The 22,217-nt window shown below is 39.0% G+C and overlaps 2 non-coding genes across 2 annotated transcripts; both read right to left on the bottom strand.

Moving 5' to 3' along the window:
* Nucleotides 1-8,276: 8,276 nt before the first annotated feature.
* Nucleotides 8,277-8,382, bottom strand: LOC120068617 (small nucleolar RNA R71). The gene has a single exon (XR_005479255.1). It is a non-coding gene; the product is annotated as a small nucleolar RNA R71 (small nucleolar RNA).
* Nucleotides 8,383-19,432: 11,050 nt separating this feature from the next.
* On the bottom strand, nucleotides 19,433-19,539 carry LOC120068646 (small nucleolar RNA R71). The gene has a single exon (XR_005479282.1). It is a non-coding gene; the product is annotated as a small nucleolar RNA R71 (small nucleolar RNA).
* Between the last annotated feature and the right edge of the window lie 2,678 nt (nucleotides 19,540-22,217).

The raw sequence follows: 22,217 nt of genomic DNA on the forward strand, positions 1-22,217 counted from the left end.
ACTAAACGATCACTTAGCAACGCATGGTAAATCATTTACCTTTCAACACGTTAAACGATCGCGTAGACGATCAGGCTTCACATCCTCGTTGTCGTCTAAGCGATCATTTAGCTTTTGCGCATATCGTCTAGTGCACGCTGGGTGATTGTCTATCTTACTACATGATGGAGTCCTCCTAGCAATTCAAGACCCGATTTGCCTGTGAACCAGTTCGCTCAATGGAAAATGTAATAGATAGGGTTATTTCACTTCGCTTTTTCTTGTAAAGGCTCATCCCGGACCATTAATCCTTAGTTTAATACATGCGATGTATGTTTGTTATATGTCATATGGTACGCACATATAATAAATCCCACTTTAGATTATGCATTAATCATGCATCATCTCTTTATTGTAAATGTTATAATTTAGAGAAGCATGATTTAATTATGTAAGTGCATGCTCATGCATCATATAATATAAGAGTTATATTTATGCATGCATAAAAAGCATTGACGTGCATCATCTTTATATTATAATTGTTATAGTATAAGGGTGAATGATAGCATGTTTGCTTGGTTATTACGCGTATATATAAATTTTATGTATAGTAATGACCGGACATTGCATAAAGCATGACACAAAGGTTACTTTATAAATGTTATAAACACCTTGTTGTGCGCAATGGTTTTTTAGTTGTTTCTTTTTAAAAGTTAAAGAGAAATTAGAACTAAAATAAATAAGAAAGACATGCATGCTCAATTAGGTTTAATTCATGTTTTAAAATGTTTAAAACTTGGATCACATAGACCTAAGATCACGGTTCTAATACGATTAGCAACCCTAAGACTTTAATCTTTTTCATTAGTTAATATGATTAAATTGACTAATAAAAGGTTAAAGTATAGCAAATCTATTTATAAGGGACCCTTTGTCTAAGGCGGGTTCTGTCTAGGCTGGGGTATTTAAGTTGACGGAAACGCAATACCCCTACCTAGGAACTTACCTGGAAAGGTGAATTAGATAGATTTCATGCTTGCATGCAAGTTAAGGACAACCCATTAAAGTGTTTAAATGTGACTACTTGAACTTGTTCATATTTCATAGACAAAAGTAGTTTATGAGTAGGATTTAAAAAGACGACTTAGACTAAAACCAGTAGCCGGATTGTCTAGGTTCATGAACCCTTAGGTAGAACATTGTGACCTCCCAATTTTTTTTCTTCTCTTCGTAATTTAAATTCAGCTATTTTGTAGTATTTCAGGAAAATTTTGGATTCTTGGAGGTTAAATTGAATTATTGTGAGAAGATAATTCAATTTTAATATTTGATTCGAGGAGAATTTTGGAATTTAAAATTTGATTAGGCAAAAAATTTGAAATTTATGTCAAATGGTTTCAATTTTGATTTAATTTGGGAAATTGAATTAAAATTGGAAAGTTTGGTTTTAATTTAGAATTTTGAAAAGATATTTGGATTTGAAATCCCAAAAAGATTTGGAATTTGAAAAGGTAAAAGGAGAGGGATTAAATATGTTATTTTATATTAAGAGTAAGGGAAACCAATTAAGCCACTTAAGCCATTTGAGCCGCACAAATCCCTAGGAGGGCATCTTCTTCCTCTTATCCTTCCCTCAACCGACCCACACTCTTCTTCTCTCTTTCTCACCGTCGACTGCAACTAGGTCACCATCAGGAGTACATACCGACGGTCGCGTTCTGCTTAGGCGTCGTGCGATCTACTGTCGTCGGTCGTCTACTCATCGGCGCTGCGCATCTAGGTCGAGGAGCACGTGTCCACAGTTGGCAGTTGCAATAGCTGTTCGCCCCTAGTCCGGGTCCTCGCCCACCGCACCATCACCGTCGAAGGTCTCTCCCCACCAAACTACTCTTCACCACTGCCAGACTTCTGCTTTTGCTTGCCAGATTTGTGGGTTTCGTCGGAATGCTTGGTTTTGGGTAAGATCTTAGTGGGTTTTATGAATTTTCTTGAATGGATCTTGATTACCCATTTTATTTTGGGTTAATTTTGATAAAAACCCATATGTTTGGGTCATAGATTCGAGTTTTAGCGGAGGTTGAAAATTGAAAGCATGTTGTACGATGTTACAAAGGTTTGATTTTGGTTTGGTAAGTTTTGGTACCTTTGGTCCTTTTGGATTTGGGGTAATTTTTGAAAATTTAGTTATTAAATATTGGTTTTATTTATGCTCAGATTGGACACGGACACATAAATTGAGCTTTGGAACTGACTTTGAACCAAACCACAACTTTCTTAAGCTTGATTTGGGGACCTTTGGAGGGATTATGGTCTTCCAACAATGTTAAAGGATTCATTGCTTGGGTTAATTTTGAGAATTGCGATTTGAGGTAAGTAATCTTACTACTGGAACTGCCCACGAGCTAGACATTAGATGTATGCTAGCATGATAAATGAATATTATGGCAGAATGACAACATGATAGACTGATAGTATAATATGACCAAAGTATATTCTGGTATGAGATCTGAAATATTTAGTTATGCACATAGACACTTGAATGCTAGTATGAGATGGTATGTGATTCCATATGGTTATATTTGATTTGATGATGTTGAGGTATACATGTATGTTGTAGAACCATGATGTTGAGGTATATGTGTATGTTGTAGAGCCATGAGATTGATGTTTATATGTATGTCATAGATTCGTACAATGATGATTATGATGTTGAGACTGTGCAAGTGTTTTTACTGATTAGTTAGATGCCCATTAAATTTTGTGTTTCCTTCGGGATTCACCAGTTAGTGTTTCCTTGGGGATTCACCAGTTTATGTTTCCTTCGAGATTCACCAGTTTATGTTTCCTTCGGGATTCATCAGTTTGTGTTTCCTTCTAGATTCACTAGTTTGTGTTTCCTTCGAGATTCACCAGATTGTGTTTCCTTCAGGATTCACCAAAGGTAGTGGGCATACTTAACTACAGTAGGATAGAACTCAGTCTCCTTTTTGTTTCATGTGTATATGTGTCCCATGAGGACTAGAGCAGTTTATATGTTTCACGAGAGGTGGGTATCTAAAGAACATAAATGCCTAGCCTGACCCTAGTAGTGGTTTACTTATTGAGTGTTTTATACTCATTCTTTATCATGTTGTTATTTCAGGTAAGGGTAGAGATGCACCGACGATGGACAAGCGGAATTTGTGATCGAGCCACTGGGACTAGTTTTTACGCTTCCGCATCCTGAAATTTAGAGTTCTTTTCATGTTTCTCTTAACTTTTAGTTTTGATATTTAAAACTTACTTTTAAGAATCGTTTTTCAGACTTATTTACTTTCCTTTATGATTTCTGGGTACCCTACTATTGTTTTAACATTTGAATTTAATGAAAGTCTTTTGAACTTACCTTATTTAATTAGCATTTATTTCGCCATAACAGAGTGTCTTTTTGAGTTCCATGCATGCATGTATTTAGTAACGGCCTAACTTAAGTCCTAGGGGGTCGGGTCGTTACAAATATTCAGTTGGAGGTACTTGGGGCATAAGATGCTTCACTTAAACCTTTCACGTTTCTTCGACCGTAAGATCTACCCTCAGCCCCGAGGCACCTTTGGCGTGTCCCCCTAATGGATGGTGTTTGGGTAGGTCATTATCAAGATGGATGGAGAGAATGTTCATAGTAAGTGGGAGAGGGAAGTGCGACAACATATCCCACAGTCTCCCTTGTTGGGTCGAATAAAGTTATTGCGCATCGCCTCGAGGCACCCTGGGAGTGCCCCCCCTAAAGGATGACAGTTTTGCCCGTTTCTTTATTTGATCTCCTATAAGAGGATAAGGTAACTTACTCTCTTGTCCTAATCTGCTTTTTCCCTATGGTGGGCTCATTAGGGCGGGACTCTGGCACCGAAAGCGAGGGGTCACACTTACGCGAAATTGTTAAAGGTTAACAGTTCTGGACCGAACAATGGTGGCTATTAGGTTCAGTTCAAAGAGTTAGTTTTGTCTAATGGTTGAGAATGTCTCATCCTAGTGAAAGGGCATCTGATCATCCCACTGGTGACGTTTGTCCTGTCTCACTGGGGCATCATTGCAAAATAGAAGTCTATCACTTAGGGTACTTGAAACTGTTTTGCAAAACTGATTGGTTAAAAGTAGTTTAGAAAAATCTAATAAAGTTTTGTTCGTATTTTCAGCAACAACTCTTTTTCAAAATGGCTACAACCATGTTAGCTTTTTTAAGCTCCAAAAAATTAACTGGCGACAATTTCGCACATGGAAACACATGATCACGACGATCCTAATCATCGGGGATCTCATGTTCGTTCTTACAGAGGTCTGTTCTCCTTTTCTAGCTTCAAATGCCGCTCGAAATGTTCGAGAGGCATATAAGCGATGGACACGGGCGAATGAGAAGGCTGAGTCTACATCTCTGCAAGTCTTTCTAATGACTTGGCCAAGAAACATGAGCCTATGGTCTTAGCGCAGGATATCATGGAGTCCCTGCAGGGGATGTTTGGACAACCATTTGAACAGCTTATGCATGAGTTTCTTAAATACATATTCAACTCCAAAATGCAGGAAGGCACCTTTGTTCATGAACATGTGCTAAACATGATGGTCTACTTCAATGTGGCGAAGCTGAATGGGTCTACCATCGATGAGGGTAGCCAGGATAGCATAATCCTGCATTCTTTGCTAGAGAGCTTCCTGCACTTTGTTAGTAATGTGATTCTTAACAAAGTGAAGTATAACCTTACAACTCTCCTCAACGAGTTGCAAACATACCAATCTTTACTGAAAAGTAAAGAGAGGCAGAAGGGTGAGGCAAATGTTGCTTCATTCTCTAGGACATTCCATAGAGGTTCGACCTCAGGAATAAAGTCTGCACCTTCTACTTCTAACTCTGCAAAGGGGAAGAAGAAGAAGGGTGGTAAGGGAAAAGGGAAGGTGCCTGCTCACCCATCGTCTGTCGTCTGAAGGAGGCATCCACTGATTGAAAAGGGAAAGTGTTTCCACTACAATCAAGATGGACATTGGGAAAGGTATTGTCCTCACTATCTGAAAGAGAGGAAGGCCACTAAGTCTAAGGCCAACGCAGATAAAGGTAAATAGGATTTACTTGTACTTGAAACTTGTTTAGTGGAGAATGATGATTCTGCCTGGATAATTGATTCGGACGCCACTAACCACGTTTGTTCTTCTTTTCAGGGGATTAGATCCTGACGACAGCTAGAGGCTGGTGAGATGACGTTGTGAGTAGGCACCGGACACATCGTCTCAACTGTGGCAGTGGGAGGGCTCCAGTTAGCTTTACAGAATAGGTTTCTAGTTTTGAATGATGTATATATTATTCCCAAAATTAAGAGGAACCTCATTTCTGTAAAGTGTTTATTGCAATGTAAATACATTATTTCTTTCAATGTGAATAAAGCGTTTATTCATAAAGATGGTGTTATTATTTGTACAGCAAATCTGGAATCTAATTTATATGTGCTAAAGCCGTTAGCCATTAATTCCCTCTAACACAGAATTGTTTAAAACTGTCGTAACTCAAACAAAACGTCGATGTATTTATCCAAGAAAATGCCCATCTTTGGCATCTTCGTTTAGGGCACATCAATCTCAATAGGATTGAAAGATTGGTGAAGAATGGACTTCTACGTGAGTTAGAAGAAAATTCTTTACCAGTGTGCGAGTTTTGCCTTGAGGGTAAGATGACTAAACGACCTTTTATTGGAAAAGGTTAGAAAGCCAAGGAGCCTCTTGAGTTAGTACATTCTGACTTTTGTGGTCCTATGAATGTGCAAACCCAAGGTGGCTATGAGTATTTTATCAATATTAATGATGATTACTCCAAGTACAGATATGTTTATCTTATGCAACGGAAGCCTGAATCCTTTGAAAAGTTCAAAGAGTTCAAGGCTGAAGTTAAAAATGCATTGGATAGATGGATTAAAACACTTCGATCGGATTGAGGTGGAGAGTTTTTGGACTCGACATTCCTTATTGGACATGGTTCGTTCGATGATGAGTTATACTTCCTTACCGAACTTGTTTTGGCGTTTTGTAGTGGAGATTGTGGTATATACTTGATAACGGGCATAAATGCACGTTATCATTGTGTTAAGTTCTTAAACAATGTTGGATTGTGTTAATAAAATATGTTAATTTGCATCCATTGAGCATCGATTTCATAATATTGCGGTTGCATGCATTCAACGCATTAGAACAGTTGATTTTTGTATTTTTGTGCAGAATATGCGTTGACACAATGCCAAAAGTGCGATAATAGGAAATCATTGGTCGAGCGCAACTTCACCGCATGGCTTTGCGATTATTGTGTTCGCAAACATTCGCCCGAGAAGGATCACCACAACTTGGTCAGCGCAACATGGTTGGCGCATCTGGGTGAAAGGCTAATTAAGTGCGATGGGATAGAAAGCTGATGATAGTCGAATCCGAATTAAGTTAACAGTTGATAACTGTCCCATTTGTACAACCATAAGAGAGAAACCGCCTTTCACTATGGACGCTCTATAAATACCAAGGGCAGCCTTTAGAAAAGAGGTTGACGAGTTGATCAGTTCACCATTCCTTAGTTCATACGTACATCTTTGTTCTTAGTTTTCTTTCATTTTAAGGCGGACGCGAGGAAGGAGGTTGTTCCGGCAGATCGTTTCGGTAAGCTTGGGAGAGCGCTGGAAGCTTCAAGGGCAGAGAGAGGGCCGAAGCCTGCGGGTGAAGGAACATCTTTAGAACTGAATAGAGATTTCAGTGGAAAAGCCTCAATCAGCAAGGAATTGCTACTAGGCTCTCTACCTTTAACTTTCATTGTTATTTTGTACTCAAACTCATTTATAAAAATGAAGTTTCCTTCTCTATATTTGTTCGCTCCCTGTTATTTACTCATGAGTAGCTAAATCAGTTGAATTGGTTGAGAAGTATTTAGTTAGCAGAACTAGGGAATCTTCATTCTTTGTGATTATCTTATATTATGTATGCTTCATTCGTCCATTAGAGATACTTGAGAGGGTAATCTAAGGATAGGATCTAGACTTGGGAAGGTCAGGTTAGAACCTAGACTCGAAAGAGCCAGATTAGAATGCATAATCAAGAGATAGAAGCTTAGGAATGAGCACTATTTGTTATTAACGCATCACATGCATCCTAGAGATAGGATATGATTCTATGCGGTCACCTTGCTTTCATGCATTTTGCATCATCGCATAGGACAAGAGTAGAGACTTGAGAATAAGCTCTATGGACACTTTTGCATTCAACACATGCGTCCTAGACTTAGAAGCATTGCATTTGCATTGGAAAATGACTTGTTGTGTATGGTTGTAACATGATCGCATAGTCTGATGCATTCCCAAGTAACACTAGCTACAGATCTTCTCATCCCGTTCATCGCATACTCATTGCATCTATCACACACTGCCTTTTCTAAAATTCATCGCATTTGTTTATTTTCTCATTAACGCAATCAACAACAAACCGACAATTTATTTACTTGGTTATCGCAAGGTTTTCATAAAAATTACCAACGCAATCTGTTTTCACAAGTCCTTGTGTTCGACCCTGGACTTACCAGGAAACTCAAAGGAATTTACACTTAGATTCCACTGGGGAAACTTGAGTGCACAATGCAATTTCATCAACACATATCATCTACATTTCCACTTCATAAAACCAAGCATCAAGTTTTTGGCGCCGTTCCTGGGGACTTCGGCAAAATAGAGTGCTAACGGTAATTTTTCTGATTTCTTTGCAGACTCTCAATCTCTGGCGAATTACGACCCGAAGATTGAGAGGACTTTTAGACGAAGATTGAGAAATCGCCAACAGCAACCACAGTCAGATAAAGAAGAGATTGTAGAGCAGCCTTGAAATGGAGCACCAAATGATAACAATGTCATGACGAATCCAATTCTGTTGGCAAACGATCGCAATAGGCCCATTAGGGACTATACATCGCCAAACCTCGATGATTTCTCCTCAGGAATCATGAGGTCTGTCCTCGACGGAAGCCAATTCGAAATGAAGCCGGTGATGCTACAGATGATCTAGACTTTAGGTCAATTTGGAGGAAGGCGTGGCGAGGACCCGCACGGCCACCTTCGAAGCTTTATTGAAATCTGCAATACTTTTGTGTTCCCGAACATCTTTGCCGAAGAAGTTCGACTAACGTTGTTCCCATTTTCTCTCTGCGATCAGGCTAGAAAATGGGCGTATTCTCTCGAGCCAGGAGAGATCACTTCTTGGGAACAGGTAGTGGAGAAATTTATGAAGAAGTATTTTCCACCTACGAGAACGCCAGACGAAGGAAATTGATTACAAATTTTGAACAAGACATGACGAATCACTCAGTGATGCATGGGCAAGGTTTAAGAGGTTGGTTCGAGACTGTCCACACAATGGGTTGCCAGACTACCTTCAAATGGAGATTTTCTATCATGGTTTGAATCCCGCTTTGCAGACTGCTGCCAATGCGCCAGCCGTAGGTGGTTTGCTTGATAAAACATATGACGAGGGGAAGAATATCTTGGATCGCATCTTAAGAACCATGAAGATTGGAGAGAGGGCGACCAGAGATTGAGGCTCAAAGACATTGACGCAAATAATGGTGCTATTGCTTCATTACAAAACAAGATGACCGCAATGATGAATTTAATCCAAGGAATTGCGATCAGCAGCCTAACACCACAAACTGGGTAAATCAACGCAATTAGTCAAAACACCGCAAGGTGTGCGACTTGCGGTGATGGGCATGCGATGGTAGATTGCCAGCAAAATTCACAATCTGCCTATTTTGTAAAGAATAACCCTTTTTCGAATACCTACAACGCCGGGTGGAGAAACCACCCCAATTTTGCTTGGAAGAATCAGCAACAAAATTTCCAACCTGTGGCATAGAAAGAAGGGCCACCAGGATTCTTCTCACGCAACAACGGTCAAATGAGCAATCAAGCAAGTAGCTCACAACCACCGCAATCCTACTCTTTGGAGAGCCTGTTGAAGCAATACATAGAGAAAAACGAGACCATGCTTCAAAGTCAGGCTACATCCATCCGCAATCTTGAATTACAGATGGGCCAAATTGCGAGTGGGTTAAAGAGTAGACCGCTGGGGGCTCTTCCGAGTTCAACTGAACTTCCACGCAACTCAGGGGGATCAGGTAAAGAGCAATGTCAGGTTATGACATTGTGCAGTGGGAAGACTATGGAGGGAGAAAAGAAGGAGCTTAGTAGAACAACTTCCATTGCGGCTGAACCTGAGATTTCAGTGATGCAAGAAGAAGAAAGAGAAAAAGAAGCAGTAAAACCGGAGGTTATGTCCACTTCAAAGCCAACTGAAATGGGAACAGTGAAAGTTCAGTTACCCCCTTTCCCGCAAAGACTAAGGAAGAAAAAGAACAAAGAGGTACAATACCAACGCTTCTTATCTATGTTAAAGCAATTACATGTTGACATTTCTTTTAGTGAAGCGATTGAGAAAATGCCTGCCTACGCCAAGTTTCTAAAAGAGATGGTAACTAAGAAGAGGGGAGTTGGAAAATTTGCCATGGTGGCGTTAAGGCAAAGTTCCAAATCAACAATTCCACAGAAGATGAACGATCCTGGGAGCTTCACTATACCATGCTCCATAGAAAGACTGTACATCGGGCAAGCCCTGTGTGACTTGGGAGCCAGCATAAATTTGATGTCTTTGTCAATATTTAGACAATTGAATGCGGGGCAAGTCGTGCCCACAACAGTGACTTTCTAACTGGCCGACAGATCTCTGGTGCATCCAGAGGGAAATGTGAAGGATGTGCTGATAATCATCGATAAGTTTATCCTACCAGCTGACTTCATCATATTGGACTATGAGGCCGACAAAGATGTGCCCATCATTCTGAGGCGACCTTTTCTATCAATGGGTCGTGCTCAAATTGATGTGCATAAAGGGGAAATTACTTTGAGTATCAATGGACAGAAGCTCAAGTTTAATATAATTCGTACCATGAAGTTTCCGGATGAAGAAAACCTGCATGACTCTGATGATGACCAAAATTCAATCGAAGAAGAAAATTTTGATGAAGAGAATGAAGAAGAGGATGCCAATGCATCCGTTGCTGTCTGCAATGCGATCATAACAAAAACAAACAAGGAAGAAGAGATTATCGCAAAGCAAGAAGTAAAGCCAACAGAAACAGATCAAAGAAAGACAACACAACCTTCCCTAGTGGAGCCACTAACACTTGAATTGAAGACCCTACCAACAAATTTAAAGTACGCATTTTTGGGGCAGAATGAGAAGTTGTCAGTTATCATTTCCTCTGCGCTCAACGAAGATCAGAAGAATGCGTTGATGAGCATTCTCAAGAAACATGTGCGAGCAATTGGCTGGACACTCGCTGACATAAAAGGAATTAGCCCTACATACTACATGCACCACATTCGTCTTGAAGATGATCACAAAGCAACGATTGAACATCAACGCAGACTCAACCCTGTAATGAAGGAGGTCGTGAGGAAGGAGATCATTAAATGGCTAGATGCGGACATTATCTATCCCATAGCAGATAGCATGTGGGTCAGCCTCGTGCAGTGTGTGTCGAAGAAGGGCGGAATGACGGTAGTTCCAAATGAAAGGAACGAATTAATATCGCAAATGACCATCACTGGATTGCGCATATACTTGATAACGAGTAAAAATGCACGTTATCATTGTGCTAAGTTCTTAAACAATGTTGGATTGCATTGATAAAATATGTTAATTTGCATTCATTGAGCATCAATTTCATAATATATCGGTCGCATGCGTTCAACGCATTAGAATAGTTGATTTTTGTATTTTTGTGCAAAATATGCATTGACGCATTGCAAGAATTGCGATAATAGGAAATAATTGGTCGACCGTAACTTCACCGCAAGGCTTTGCGATGATTATGTTCACAAACATTCACCTGAGAAGGATCACCACAACTTGGTCAGCGCAACATGGTGGGCGCATCTGGGTGAAAGGCTAATTAAGCACGATTGGACAGAAAGCTGATGACAGTCGAATCTGAATTAAGTTGACAGCCGATAACGGTCACAAATTACATTCAGTTTTTTGGTGAAATTATTCGGCGCATTAGTTAGGAATTAAAACCGTCCCATCTGTACAACCATGAGAAGCGAAGCCGCCTTTCACCATGGATACTCTATAAATACCAAGGGCAACCTTCAGAAAGGGGGTTGACGAGTTTATCAATTCACCATTCCTAAGTTCATACGTACGTCTTTTTTCTTAGTTTTCTTTCATTTTAAGGCGGACGCGAGGAAGGAGGTTGTGCTGGCAGATCGTTTCGATAAGCTTGGGAGAGCGCCGGAAGCTTCAAGGGCAGAGAGAGGGCCGACGACTGCGGGAGCAGGAACATCTTTAGAATTGAATAAAGATTTCGGTGTAAAAGCCTCAATCAGCAAGGAATTGCTACCAGGCTCTCTACCTTTAACTTCCATTGTTATTTTGTACTCAAACTCATTTATAAAAATGGAATTTCCTTATCTATATCTGTTTGTTCTCTTTTATTTACGCATGAGTAACTAAATCAATTGAATGGGTTGAGAAGCATTTAGCTAGCACAACTAGGGAATCTTCATTCTTTACGATTATCTTGTATTATGTATGCTTTATTCGTCCATTAGAGATACTCAGAAGGGTAGTCTAAGGACAGGATCTAGACTTGGGAAAGTCAGGTTAAAATCTAGGCTCGGAAGAGCCAGATTATAACGTATAATCAAGAGAAGGGAGCTTAGGAATGAGCACTATTTGTTATTAACGAATCACATTCATCCTAGAGATAGGATATGATTGTATGCGGTCACCTTGCTTTCATGCATTTTGCATCATCGCATAGGACAAGAGTAGAGACTTGGGAATAAGCTCTATGGACACTTTTGCATTCAACACATGCGTCCTAGACTTAGGAGCATCGCATTTGCATTGGAAAATGACTTGCTGTGTATGGTTGTAACATGATCGCATAGTCTGATGTGTTCCCAAGAAACGCTAGCTAAAGATCTTCTCAACCTGTTCATCGCATACTCATTGCATCTATCACACAACTTCCTTTTCTCAAATCCGCCGTATTTATTTATTTTCTCATTAACGCAATCAACAACAAACCAACAATTTATTTACTTAGTTACCGCAAGGTTTTTCATAAAAATTACCAACGCAATCTGTTTTCACAAGTCCTTGTGTTCAACCCTAGACTTACCAGGAAACTCAGAGGAATTTACACTTAGATTCCGCTGGAGAAACTTGAGTGCACAACACAATTTCTTCAATGCATATCATCCATATTTCCACTTCATAAAACCAAGCATCAATAATCAATTGTGTTCCCTCCAAAAGTGTTGCGAAAACACCTCTGAAGTTGTGGAACGGCCGTAAAGCTAGTTTATGTCACTTCCACATTTGAGGTTGCCCTGCACATGTACTTGAGGTTAATCCCAAAAAGTTGGAACCACGGTCGAGGTTATGCCTCTTCGTAGGCTACCCAAAGGTACACGGGGTTTTTTTTTTTTATGATCCAACAGAAATTCGTGTTACATGAGGTTTCCAATGAAACTACTGAAACTTCAGCAAGAGTCGTTGAAGAGCTGCTAGATCAGCAAGATTTGTTTATGGGAGTTCATCTAGTAGGTCGATTCCACCTCAAGGATTGAGGGAACCTCGATGTAGTGGGAGGGTTACGAACCCGCCCGTTCACTATATGGGTTTCACAAAAATTCTTGCTATAGTATCACATGGTGACGTTGAGGATCTGTTGTCTTATCAGAAGGAAATTGAGGATGTTGATCGGGATGAATGGGTCAAGTCCATGGATCTCAAAATGGAGTCGATGTATTTCAACTCAGTATGGGATCTTGTAGATCAACCTGATAGGGTAAGATCTATAGGTAGTAAATGGATTTACAAGTGCAAAAGAGGTGCTGATGGGAAGGTACAGACCTTCAAGGCTCAACTTGTGGCAAAGGGTTATACCCAGGTAGAGGGAGTCGACTATGAGGAGACTTTCTCGCCTGTTGCCATTTTAAAGTCGATCCGCTTCCTCCTATCCATTGCAGCTTATTATAATTATGAGATCTGGCAAATGGAATTCAAGATGACATTTCTGAATGGTAATCTTGAGGAGACCATTTATATGGTGTAACCCAAGGGATTCATAGCCCAAGGTCAAGAGTAAAAGGTTTGCAAGCTGAATCGGTCCATTTACGGGCTGAAACAGACATCTAGATCTTGAAACATACGGTTTGATACTGCGATCAAATTTTATGGCTTTGGCCAAAATGTTTATGAACCTTGTGTCTACAAGAAGATCATCAATGCTTCAGTAGTTATCTTAGTGTTGTATGTAGACGATATACTACTCATTGGGAATGATGTAGATCTACTGACTGCAATTAAGAACTGGCTAGCGACCTAATTTCAATAGATATGGGAGAGGCTCAGTTTGTTCTAGGTATATAGATCTTTCGGGATCGTAAGAACAAAGTGCTAGCACTGTCTTAGGTATCGTACATTGACAAGATGTTGCTCAAGTACTCGATGCAGGACTCCAAGAGGGGGCTACTGCCATTCAGGCATGAAGTTACTTTGTCCAAGGACATGTGTTCAAAGACGCCTCAAGAGGTTGAGGAGATGAGTTAGGTCCCATATGCGTTTTTCGTTGGCAGTTTGATGTACGCGATGTTCTGTACTTGTCCAAACATCTGCTATGCTATGGGCATAGTCAGTTGGTATCGATCTAACCCAAGCCAGGGTCACTGTACCGCAGTGAAGAACATTCTCAAGTATCTTCGGAGAATGGGGAACTACAAGCTCGTGTATGGATCTAGGGATTTGATCCTTACTAGATACACAGATTTTGACTTTCAGATTGATAAGGACTCTCACAAGTTCCCATCAGGGTCAGTCTTTACTCTTAAGGGAAGAGTTGTAGTATGGAAAAGCACTAAGCAGGGGTGCATCGCCGACTACACTATGGAGGCGGAGTACGTTGTAACTTGCGAAGCTACTAAGAAGGCCATCTGGCTCAGGAAGTTATTGACAAAACTGGAAGTTGTTCTAAATATGTCTAGGCCCATTACCCTTTATTGTGATAATAGTGTGGCAGTGGAAAACTCCAAGGAGCCGAGGAGTCATAGACGCGACAAACACATAGAGCAGAAGTATCATCTGATCCGCGAGATAGTGCATCAAGGGGACGTGATCGTCATGAAGATCTCTTTGAAGCACAATGTTACTGACCCGTTTACGAAGGCTCTCATGGCTACAATGTTTAAGGGTCACTTACGGAGCATGGGTCTATAGGATCGCCCACAGCTGGACTAGAGCAAGTGGGTGATTTTCTTATACTGGGCTTTTATGCCCTAGTTTATTGTTTTGTACTAATTTTACGTACACCCCACTTCGCTTGAGGATAAGTGGGAGATTGTTAAGGTTCATGCCCTAAAGTCTCGTGTCCTATAGTTTGTAAACAGTTTGTACAAACGCTTGTGTTGTATAATATATGATATTTACTTCACATCTTGATTTTGCACAGTTGTATGTTTTATTTGCTTTAACATAAACCAATAAACATAAAATCCCTGGTTATCTATATGTAACTTAAGCATGTATGTAGTGACATGCAAGTGAATCATGTCTTGAGTGATAACCAAAATGGTCTGTAGTATATGGATATAGGAGGGAAACCTTATCCTAGTAACGTTATAGATGCGACTCGCTTTGTGGAATGGTCACAAGTGACTTGTCATAGATGGTTTGATGTAGATCATTCGTATAGGGGACATGCGAGCGATGGCGTCCTATACAAAGAGTTTGTATAAGACCTGACCACGAAGTGTTAACATCTCATTATATAACACCGTTCATGACTGAGACTTCACCTCACTAGGATGACCATAGGTAACATGACCTCAATCCTGAGTGAGTTGGGAACTCCTTCCATTAAGGGTGGTCCCTTGATTTGTATGGGTGCTAGTGGCCAGGTCGCAGATTCAAACCTACATTTTGGAGATTCGACTGATTTGGGAGCTAGGATCTCAGCTACGAAAGATGGAATTCACTCCTTCCCCGAGGCAGGGGTAAGTAGATAGATAGCTCCCTTAAGGGCTGATTCCAGGTCTTGAGCGATGTGGCGCCACACACCTTCTCTTGGCCTGAGAGGTGTTAACACATAGTTGGACTATGTTATATTGTTCATTAGAGGAATCAGTGGTACTTAAGGAGTGAGATGTAACTACAGGGACAAAATGGTAAATTGGTCCAACTGTACTTACGAGTATCAGTGAAGGATCATCGTACTCATGATTGGTTATATCCGATGGACACACAAATATATTTGTGGTAAGAAGAGTTCAGTTGTTTGTCTTTAGTGGAATTCCTAGAAGTTAACGGATGGTGGATCTCGTGGCTAAAGAGTTTAGTTAGCTATTCACGTACCGTTGGAGCTTCAAGCCACGTGTCCATTAGGTCCCCTGGCTAGCTTGGATAAAGTCGAGAATCAGTGTTTGGGTCAGTTTGAAATGTTCAAATTGACAAGAGGGAGTTCGATTATATATGATATAACTGGACTGGTTTATATATATGATATAATTGGCTAAATGTATGAGATACATTGTTTTGGAGGAAATTAGACATAAATATGATTTATATCAAAGAGGAAAAATTACTATAGTAGATATGTGATATCAAACTATAAGGTAAGAATATAATATGATTATATTCATTAATTATTAAATTGGTTAATTATATGATAATTGGCCGAAAACTTCTCTTCAGTCGTGCATTAGTGGGAGAATCTGATGTTTGAAGAGAGTCTTCAACTGGTATGAGAACTCTTTCCTTTGTATTTTATTGTTCGAGGCATGCCATTAATTAATGTTAATTTGCATAATTGTCTGTTGGAATGTATCGTATTTTGGTCACAATGAAATCGGAAAGATCCGAATGTGCTCATGGATGCTCTTTGTTAAGAGTTCCTTCAATTGGTATCAGAGCTAGGTTCTGATATTCTAATTTCATTGTTGCAACGAATTACATATACGTTCTTGGTGGGTGCATATCTTCTCTGTTTAATCGTTAAATTGTTGTGGATGTGCAGATTAATGGTGTTTTTGTGGATGTTAGCCTCGGTTTGATTTAATTCGTTTACATTTTCGATTGATTGTAAATGCCCCTGTGTTTTTAGGCATTATAAAGGAGAAATTTATCAAATTACTCCTAATCGGGGAAGGAATGAATTCCATCTTGTGTAGCTGAGTTCCCAACTCTTCAATCAAACGAATCCCCAAAATGGTAGGCTTACTGAGTCGGCGATCTGGACACTCTCACCCATGCAAATAAAAGGACTACCCTCATAGGTAGGAGTTCACAACTAGCATGCATGATCTAATCTTTGCTTAATCATCTAATTTCAAGCAATTAGTTATTAGGGTTTAAGTAAAAGAAAATATTGTTTTCAAGAGATTCATTTTGGATAAAAGACTTCTAGATCTAAGGGTTATGTTAGTTAATTCAAGAGTCAAGTAATTGTGTTTAATAATACCTTTGATGAAATTTGTTCTCTAAAACATCTCTTAGTTGATAATTCTTCATATTCGATCACTTTTATTGCTTTCTTAATTAGTTTCATTATCTTACATCACAACTCGGTCCCTAAATAAAATTAAAATGATCTCTGAATAGCTAAAAGAATATCAACCAGATTCCCTGAGGATGATACTTGGCCTTTTATGTTGTTTTAATTTACTATAACTTGATTGTGTTCACTTGCGTGCATCAAGTTTTTGGCGATGTTGTCGGGGAATTGGCTTTTTGATTTTCTTTTAGTATTTAAGAGATTTTACTAATCTTAATTTAGGGTGTACATTAGTTTATTTTTTGCTTTTATTTTATTTAATTTTTTAGTCTTTTCTTGGTTGATTGACTGTAGTGTTTTGCATGTTATGAATTTCAATAATTATATATGCCATTATAGAGGGTGTCAACCCAACTTAAGTCCAACACCACCACTACCCTTTAATCCTAACCTTTACCCATTAATTTATCCTTCCTGTGAGTAAGGTAGTTACGATCCAACCTCAATATAGTAGAAACCTGATAATGGGCAAAAATGCACGTTATTACAGTGCAAATAAGTAAAACAATGAGGGAATGCGACGGTAAAAATATACAAAATTATGTCCAAAAACGGTAAACTGAGAATATTGCGATCGCATGCGCCCAATGCATAAAAGCAGCTAATTTATTTATTTTGTGCAGGAAAAATGCGTTGGCGCAAGATAAATTACGATCCAAGGAATTAGGCGTCCGCACGCATAGAAAGATTGCGATCGCAAATGTGATCGTATGTGCTCGCGAGAAGTTGTTCAAGAAGGTGGCCTCATAAAGACGGCGCATCAAGGTGAAAGCTTAATAAAGCATGATGGGACGGAAAGGACGGTCGAATCCGAATTTAGTTGACAAGTCGTTAACGACATACTGTAGCAAGTACATTAAACTTTTCGGTGACCATTAATCGGCGCATCAGACAGAAGATTTAATGACCTCCCATCATTGTAATCATTAGAGGGAAAAGCTTCTTCACCTTGAGCTCTATAAATATCGAAAGCCACCATCAATAAAGGAGTTCTCCATACATAGAAGATAGTTCATATACAAATAGATAGTCGTTATTCTGTAGTTATTCATATACTTAGAAGGTGGAGGCGAGCGAAGAGAAGAAGACGCCGAGAGAACTTTCTTGGACAGCTCGAAAGACTGCCGGGAAGTGCTATAAAAGGGAGAGAGGGCCGACACTCGTGAAAGCAAGGATATTCTTCTAGAAAGAGTAGAGTAACAAGATAGTGTAAAAGCCACGGGAAGCAAGACATTGCTACCGAGCTTCTTATCCTTACTTTCCATTATTATTTTGTATTCTGACTTTATTTATAAAATTGAATTCTCATCGCAACATCTGTTCAATTTCTTTACATTTCACATGAGTAGCTAAATTTTTGAATGGGTTGAGAAGTGCTTAGCTAGCATGACCTAAGATCTTCACTTTATGCGATCATCTTGTCTTATGTATGTGTCATTCACCCTTTAGAGATACTTGAGATAGTAGTTTAAAGAAAGAACTTAGACTTGAGAGAGTCAGGTTAGAATCTAGGCTTGAGAGAATCAGATTAGAACCGCATAAGCAAGAGATAGAAACTTAGACATAAGTTCTATTTGCTATTATGCATCGCATGCACCCTAGAAATAGGATATGATAGTATGTGGTCACCTTGTGTATGTGTGTATTATTCATCATCGCATAGATAAGAATAGAGGCTTAGACATAAGTCCTCATCGCATGCATCTTAGAAATAGGAACTATGGCATTTGCATTGAGAGATGACATGCTATTGTGTGTGTGTGGCATGATCGCATAACTTTAACGCAATCTTAGGAAGTTTTAGCTAAATCCCTTCTCAACCCGTTCATCGCATACTTATTGTATTCTCGATTTCATCAACTCTTTACTCAAATCCGTCGCATAAGATTTATAGTTAAACAAAACACCAACCAACTTGTTTGTTTTTGCCACCGCAAAGGAATCAATTTTACTGTCGCATAGTATCTCAATAGTCCATGTGTTCGACCCTGGACTTACCAGGAAACCTAGTGAGATTTATACTTGGGTTTTACTAGAAAAACTTGCATGTGTAACGCATAATTCATCACCGTAATCTCATAGCATTATTTCATCACATTTACAATGCATCAAGTTTTTGGCGCCGTTGCCGAGTACTACAGCAGTACATATTGTGCTAACAGTAAATTTTTTATTTTCTTTGCAGCTTTCGACCTCTGTGCACTGCCTCTCTTTTGATAAAGGAAGAAGCGGGTGTCGTATGAGTGAAGGATACGTTCCTGAGCCCAACTACGACCCAAAGATTGAAAGAACATTTCGAAGAAGACGAAGAAACAACCGCCAACAACAACAAGAGAGAAACCCCAACATGGCGGAACAACCGGAAGACAGAGCAGCAAACGCGAATAATATCATGGCAAACCCCATTCTTTTAGCGAACGACCGCAATAGACCCATCCGGGACTATGCATCACCCAACTTTATGATTTATCCTCAGTAATCACTACGCCAGCTCTGAACGGATTGAGGTTTGAAATGAAGCCAGTTATGTTGCAGATGATTCAGACGGCCGAACAGTTTGGTGGAAGGCGTGGCGAGGATCCGTACGCCCATCTCCAGAGTTTTATTGAAATATTCAATATGTTTGTGTTCCCAAACATCTCAGCTGAAGAAGTTCGACTAACGATGTTCCCATTTTCGCTGTACAACCAAGCAAGGAAATGGACCTATTCTCTCGAATCAGGGGAGATAAAGTCTTGGGAACAAGTAGTAGAGAAGTTCATGAAGAAATACTTCCCCCCTACCGAGAACATAAGAAGGAGGAAGTTGATTACAAATTTTGAACAGGAAATTGATGAATTGGTCAGTGATGCGTGGGCGAGGTTTAAGAGACTAGTGCAAGATTTTCTGCACAATGGCTTAACTGACTGTCTCCAAATGGAAATATTTTAACACGGTTTGAACCCTGCATCGTAGACGGCCGCTAATGCGGTAGTAGCTAGAGGTCTGCTTGACAAAACATATGATGAGGCTAAAAATATCCTTGATTGCATTTCGAAGAACCATGAAGTTTGGAGGGAAAGCGATCAACGACTTAAAATTCGAGAAGGTGACGCAAACAATGGGGCCATTAAATCCCTACAAAGTCAAATGAATGCAATGATGAATCTGATATAGGGCATCGCAATCAATAGCCGGGATTTGCATTGAGAGATGACATGTTATTGTGTGTGTGTAGCATGATCGCATAACTCGAACGCAATCTTAGGAAGTGTTAGCTAAATCCCTTCTCAACCCGTTCATCATATACTCATTGTATTCTCGATTTCATCAACTCTTTACTCAAATCTGTTGCATAAGATTTATAGTTAAACAAAACACCAATTAACTTGTTTGTTTTTGCCACCGCAAAGGAATCAATTTTATTGTCGCATAGTATCTCAATAGTCCCTATGTTCGACCCTGGACTTACCAGGAAACCCAGTGAGATTTATACTTGGGTTTTACGAGGAAAACTTGCATGTGCAACGCATAATTCATCACCGCAATCGCATACCATTATTTCGTCACATTTACAACGTATCAAAACCTTCTATAGAAGACATGTTAAAAGGATATCTCTTAGAGTTTAAGGTGGAGATTTCATTAGAGAAGAGAGAGAGAAAGCGGTTGGCTAGGGTAGAAGCTTAAGTGATAAAGAATGAGGCTGTCCTAAACTGGATTGTTAATCAACTTAGTTTGATAGTTGATACACTTAGAGCCTTGAGTGAGGAGAATACTTCTGATGCCACTAAGGTAGAGGGACCTAGGGTTATTTACTTTGATGGTGAGGATGAATTGGAGGGATTTGAATCAATTCAAGATGAGGTTGTGTGATTGAGAGACAATTTGTGCCTAATTTATGTAGGAAGTTCAAGAGATTAAAGTTGAGGTTGAAATGCCAAGTATATCATTCATAGAAAGTTTTCCATCGTTGATCAGTCTCTCCCTTATGAACCTTGTCAAGTAGAGTCAACCAAAGAATCGGTTTGTGAGAGTGAGGAAGGATTTATGCCTGACGTTGACGAAAATTTCAAGAGATAAAGTTTCCTAGAAAAACCTCCCATTTTTGTTTATTCTTTCCTTATATATCACGAGCCTTGTCAATATTTTTCTCATTTTTCTAGTTTTGAGTCTTCTTATTTTTATTTTCTATTGTTGAATTTGGTGGCTAGTCATAGTATGGATATTGTGAGGAAGACTGTTTTACCTCTTCTTTATTTCTTTGTTTTTTACAATACAAATAGGAGCGGTATTATTATGTCACTGGTGCCAGATTGAAATGTCATTGAATGTATCTATTTTGTATATATATATATATATATATATATATAATAAGAGGTATTTTATTAACATTTAGACTGCATTAGTTCAATCCAATAAATTAAGATCCAAGGTTATTTTATGTAACTTAAAACATGTATATAGTTGACATATATGTGGATCATTGATAACTTGTAGAAATATAAGCTATTTTACTTCTTTTATCTAAAACAATTAGGAAAAATCATAGAAAATGTGTTAGCTTAAAAAGAAATCATGCAATTAATTACATTATGCGATCATTAGCATGCAAAAGTTCATAATCCTTGTAAATTATAAAAATTTGAGTTTTTTGAACGCAAAAATCTAAATAAAATAAAGTGATGAAGCAACTGTTGTCGCCTGAGCACATGGAAAATACTAACGCCCAAAATAGAATCACATAAGTTCAATGCGATAAGAGGAGACATAACATTAAATACAACCGGCGCATGGACGGTGGAGGTCAAATCAAAATGATCAAAGTTGGTAGCTAACGTGAAAGGTTCGCGATAGAGCCAATTAACTCCTGACGTGAAGAATGCGGCACGACAGGGTATGGAAATTAATGCTTGGTGTCAGCACAATTATTAGTGATATATGTGAAAACTCCTCATCCACACCTATAAATAGCCACAAGATTTCTATCCAAAAACAACCCAAAAAGTTGGCGAAGCTCTGCAAAAGTTCTTTATTCCTTCCCCTAGATAATTTCCTCCTAAGCTTTCCATTTGAGAAATCTTGAGTGAGAGCTCAAGATTTCCACTTGTAGAAGAAGAAGAAAAACATCAACCCCATAACCAACGTGAAGCAGTCATTCAAAGAAGTCAGTAGATGTAAGAAATTGCATCTGATGACTTGACTCTGTATCCTTGTCTTTCGTTTTGTATTTTCATTAATATTTGTATTGTTGTATAATATTGAGAAATTTCCATTACTAATATGAATGCCATCACATATTCTTGTCTATCCATCTTCCTTTTACCAAGTATGAACAACTAATTTCACAGTGGGTTGAGAAAAATGAAACTAAGATGTACTAAGTAGATCATATACTGTCGTTCAACTTGTTTAATGTGTGCTTTATAAACTATTTTGATCAAATTGACAAATTGCTCTAAATAGAACTAATCACTGTTTGAAAAAGAAAGTGATCTTAGATCTCATTAAACAAGAAAAGAAATACCTTTAGACATAAAGATACGTCTTTTGCATTAAATACTCATCAAATATGTCCTAGAAATAGGATATTGTGACT

This window comes from Benincasa hispida, chromosome 12 (assembly GCF_027475165.1).
Source record: "Benincasa hispida cultivar pf3 chromosome 12, pf3_genome.v1.1, whole genome shotgun sequence".
Classification (NCBI taxonomy): Eukaryota; Viridiplantae; Streptophyta; class Magnoliopsida; order Cucurbitales; family Cucurbitaceae; genus Benincasa; species Benincasa hispida.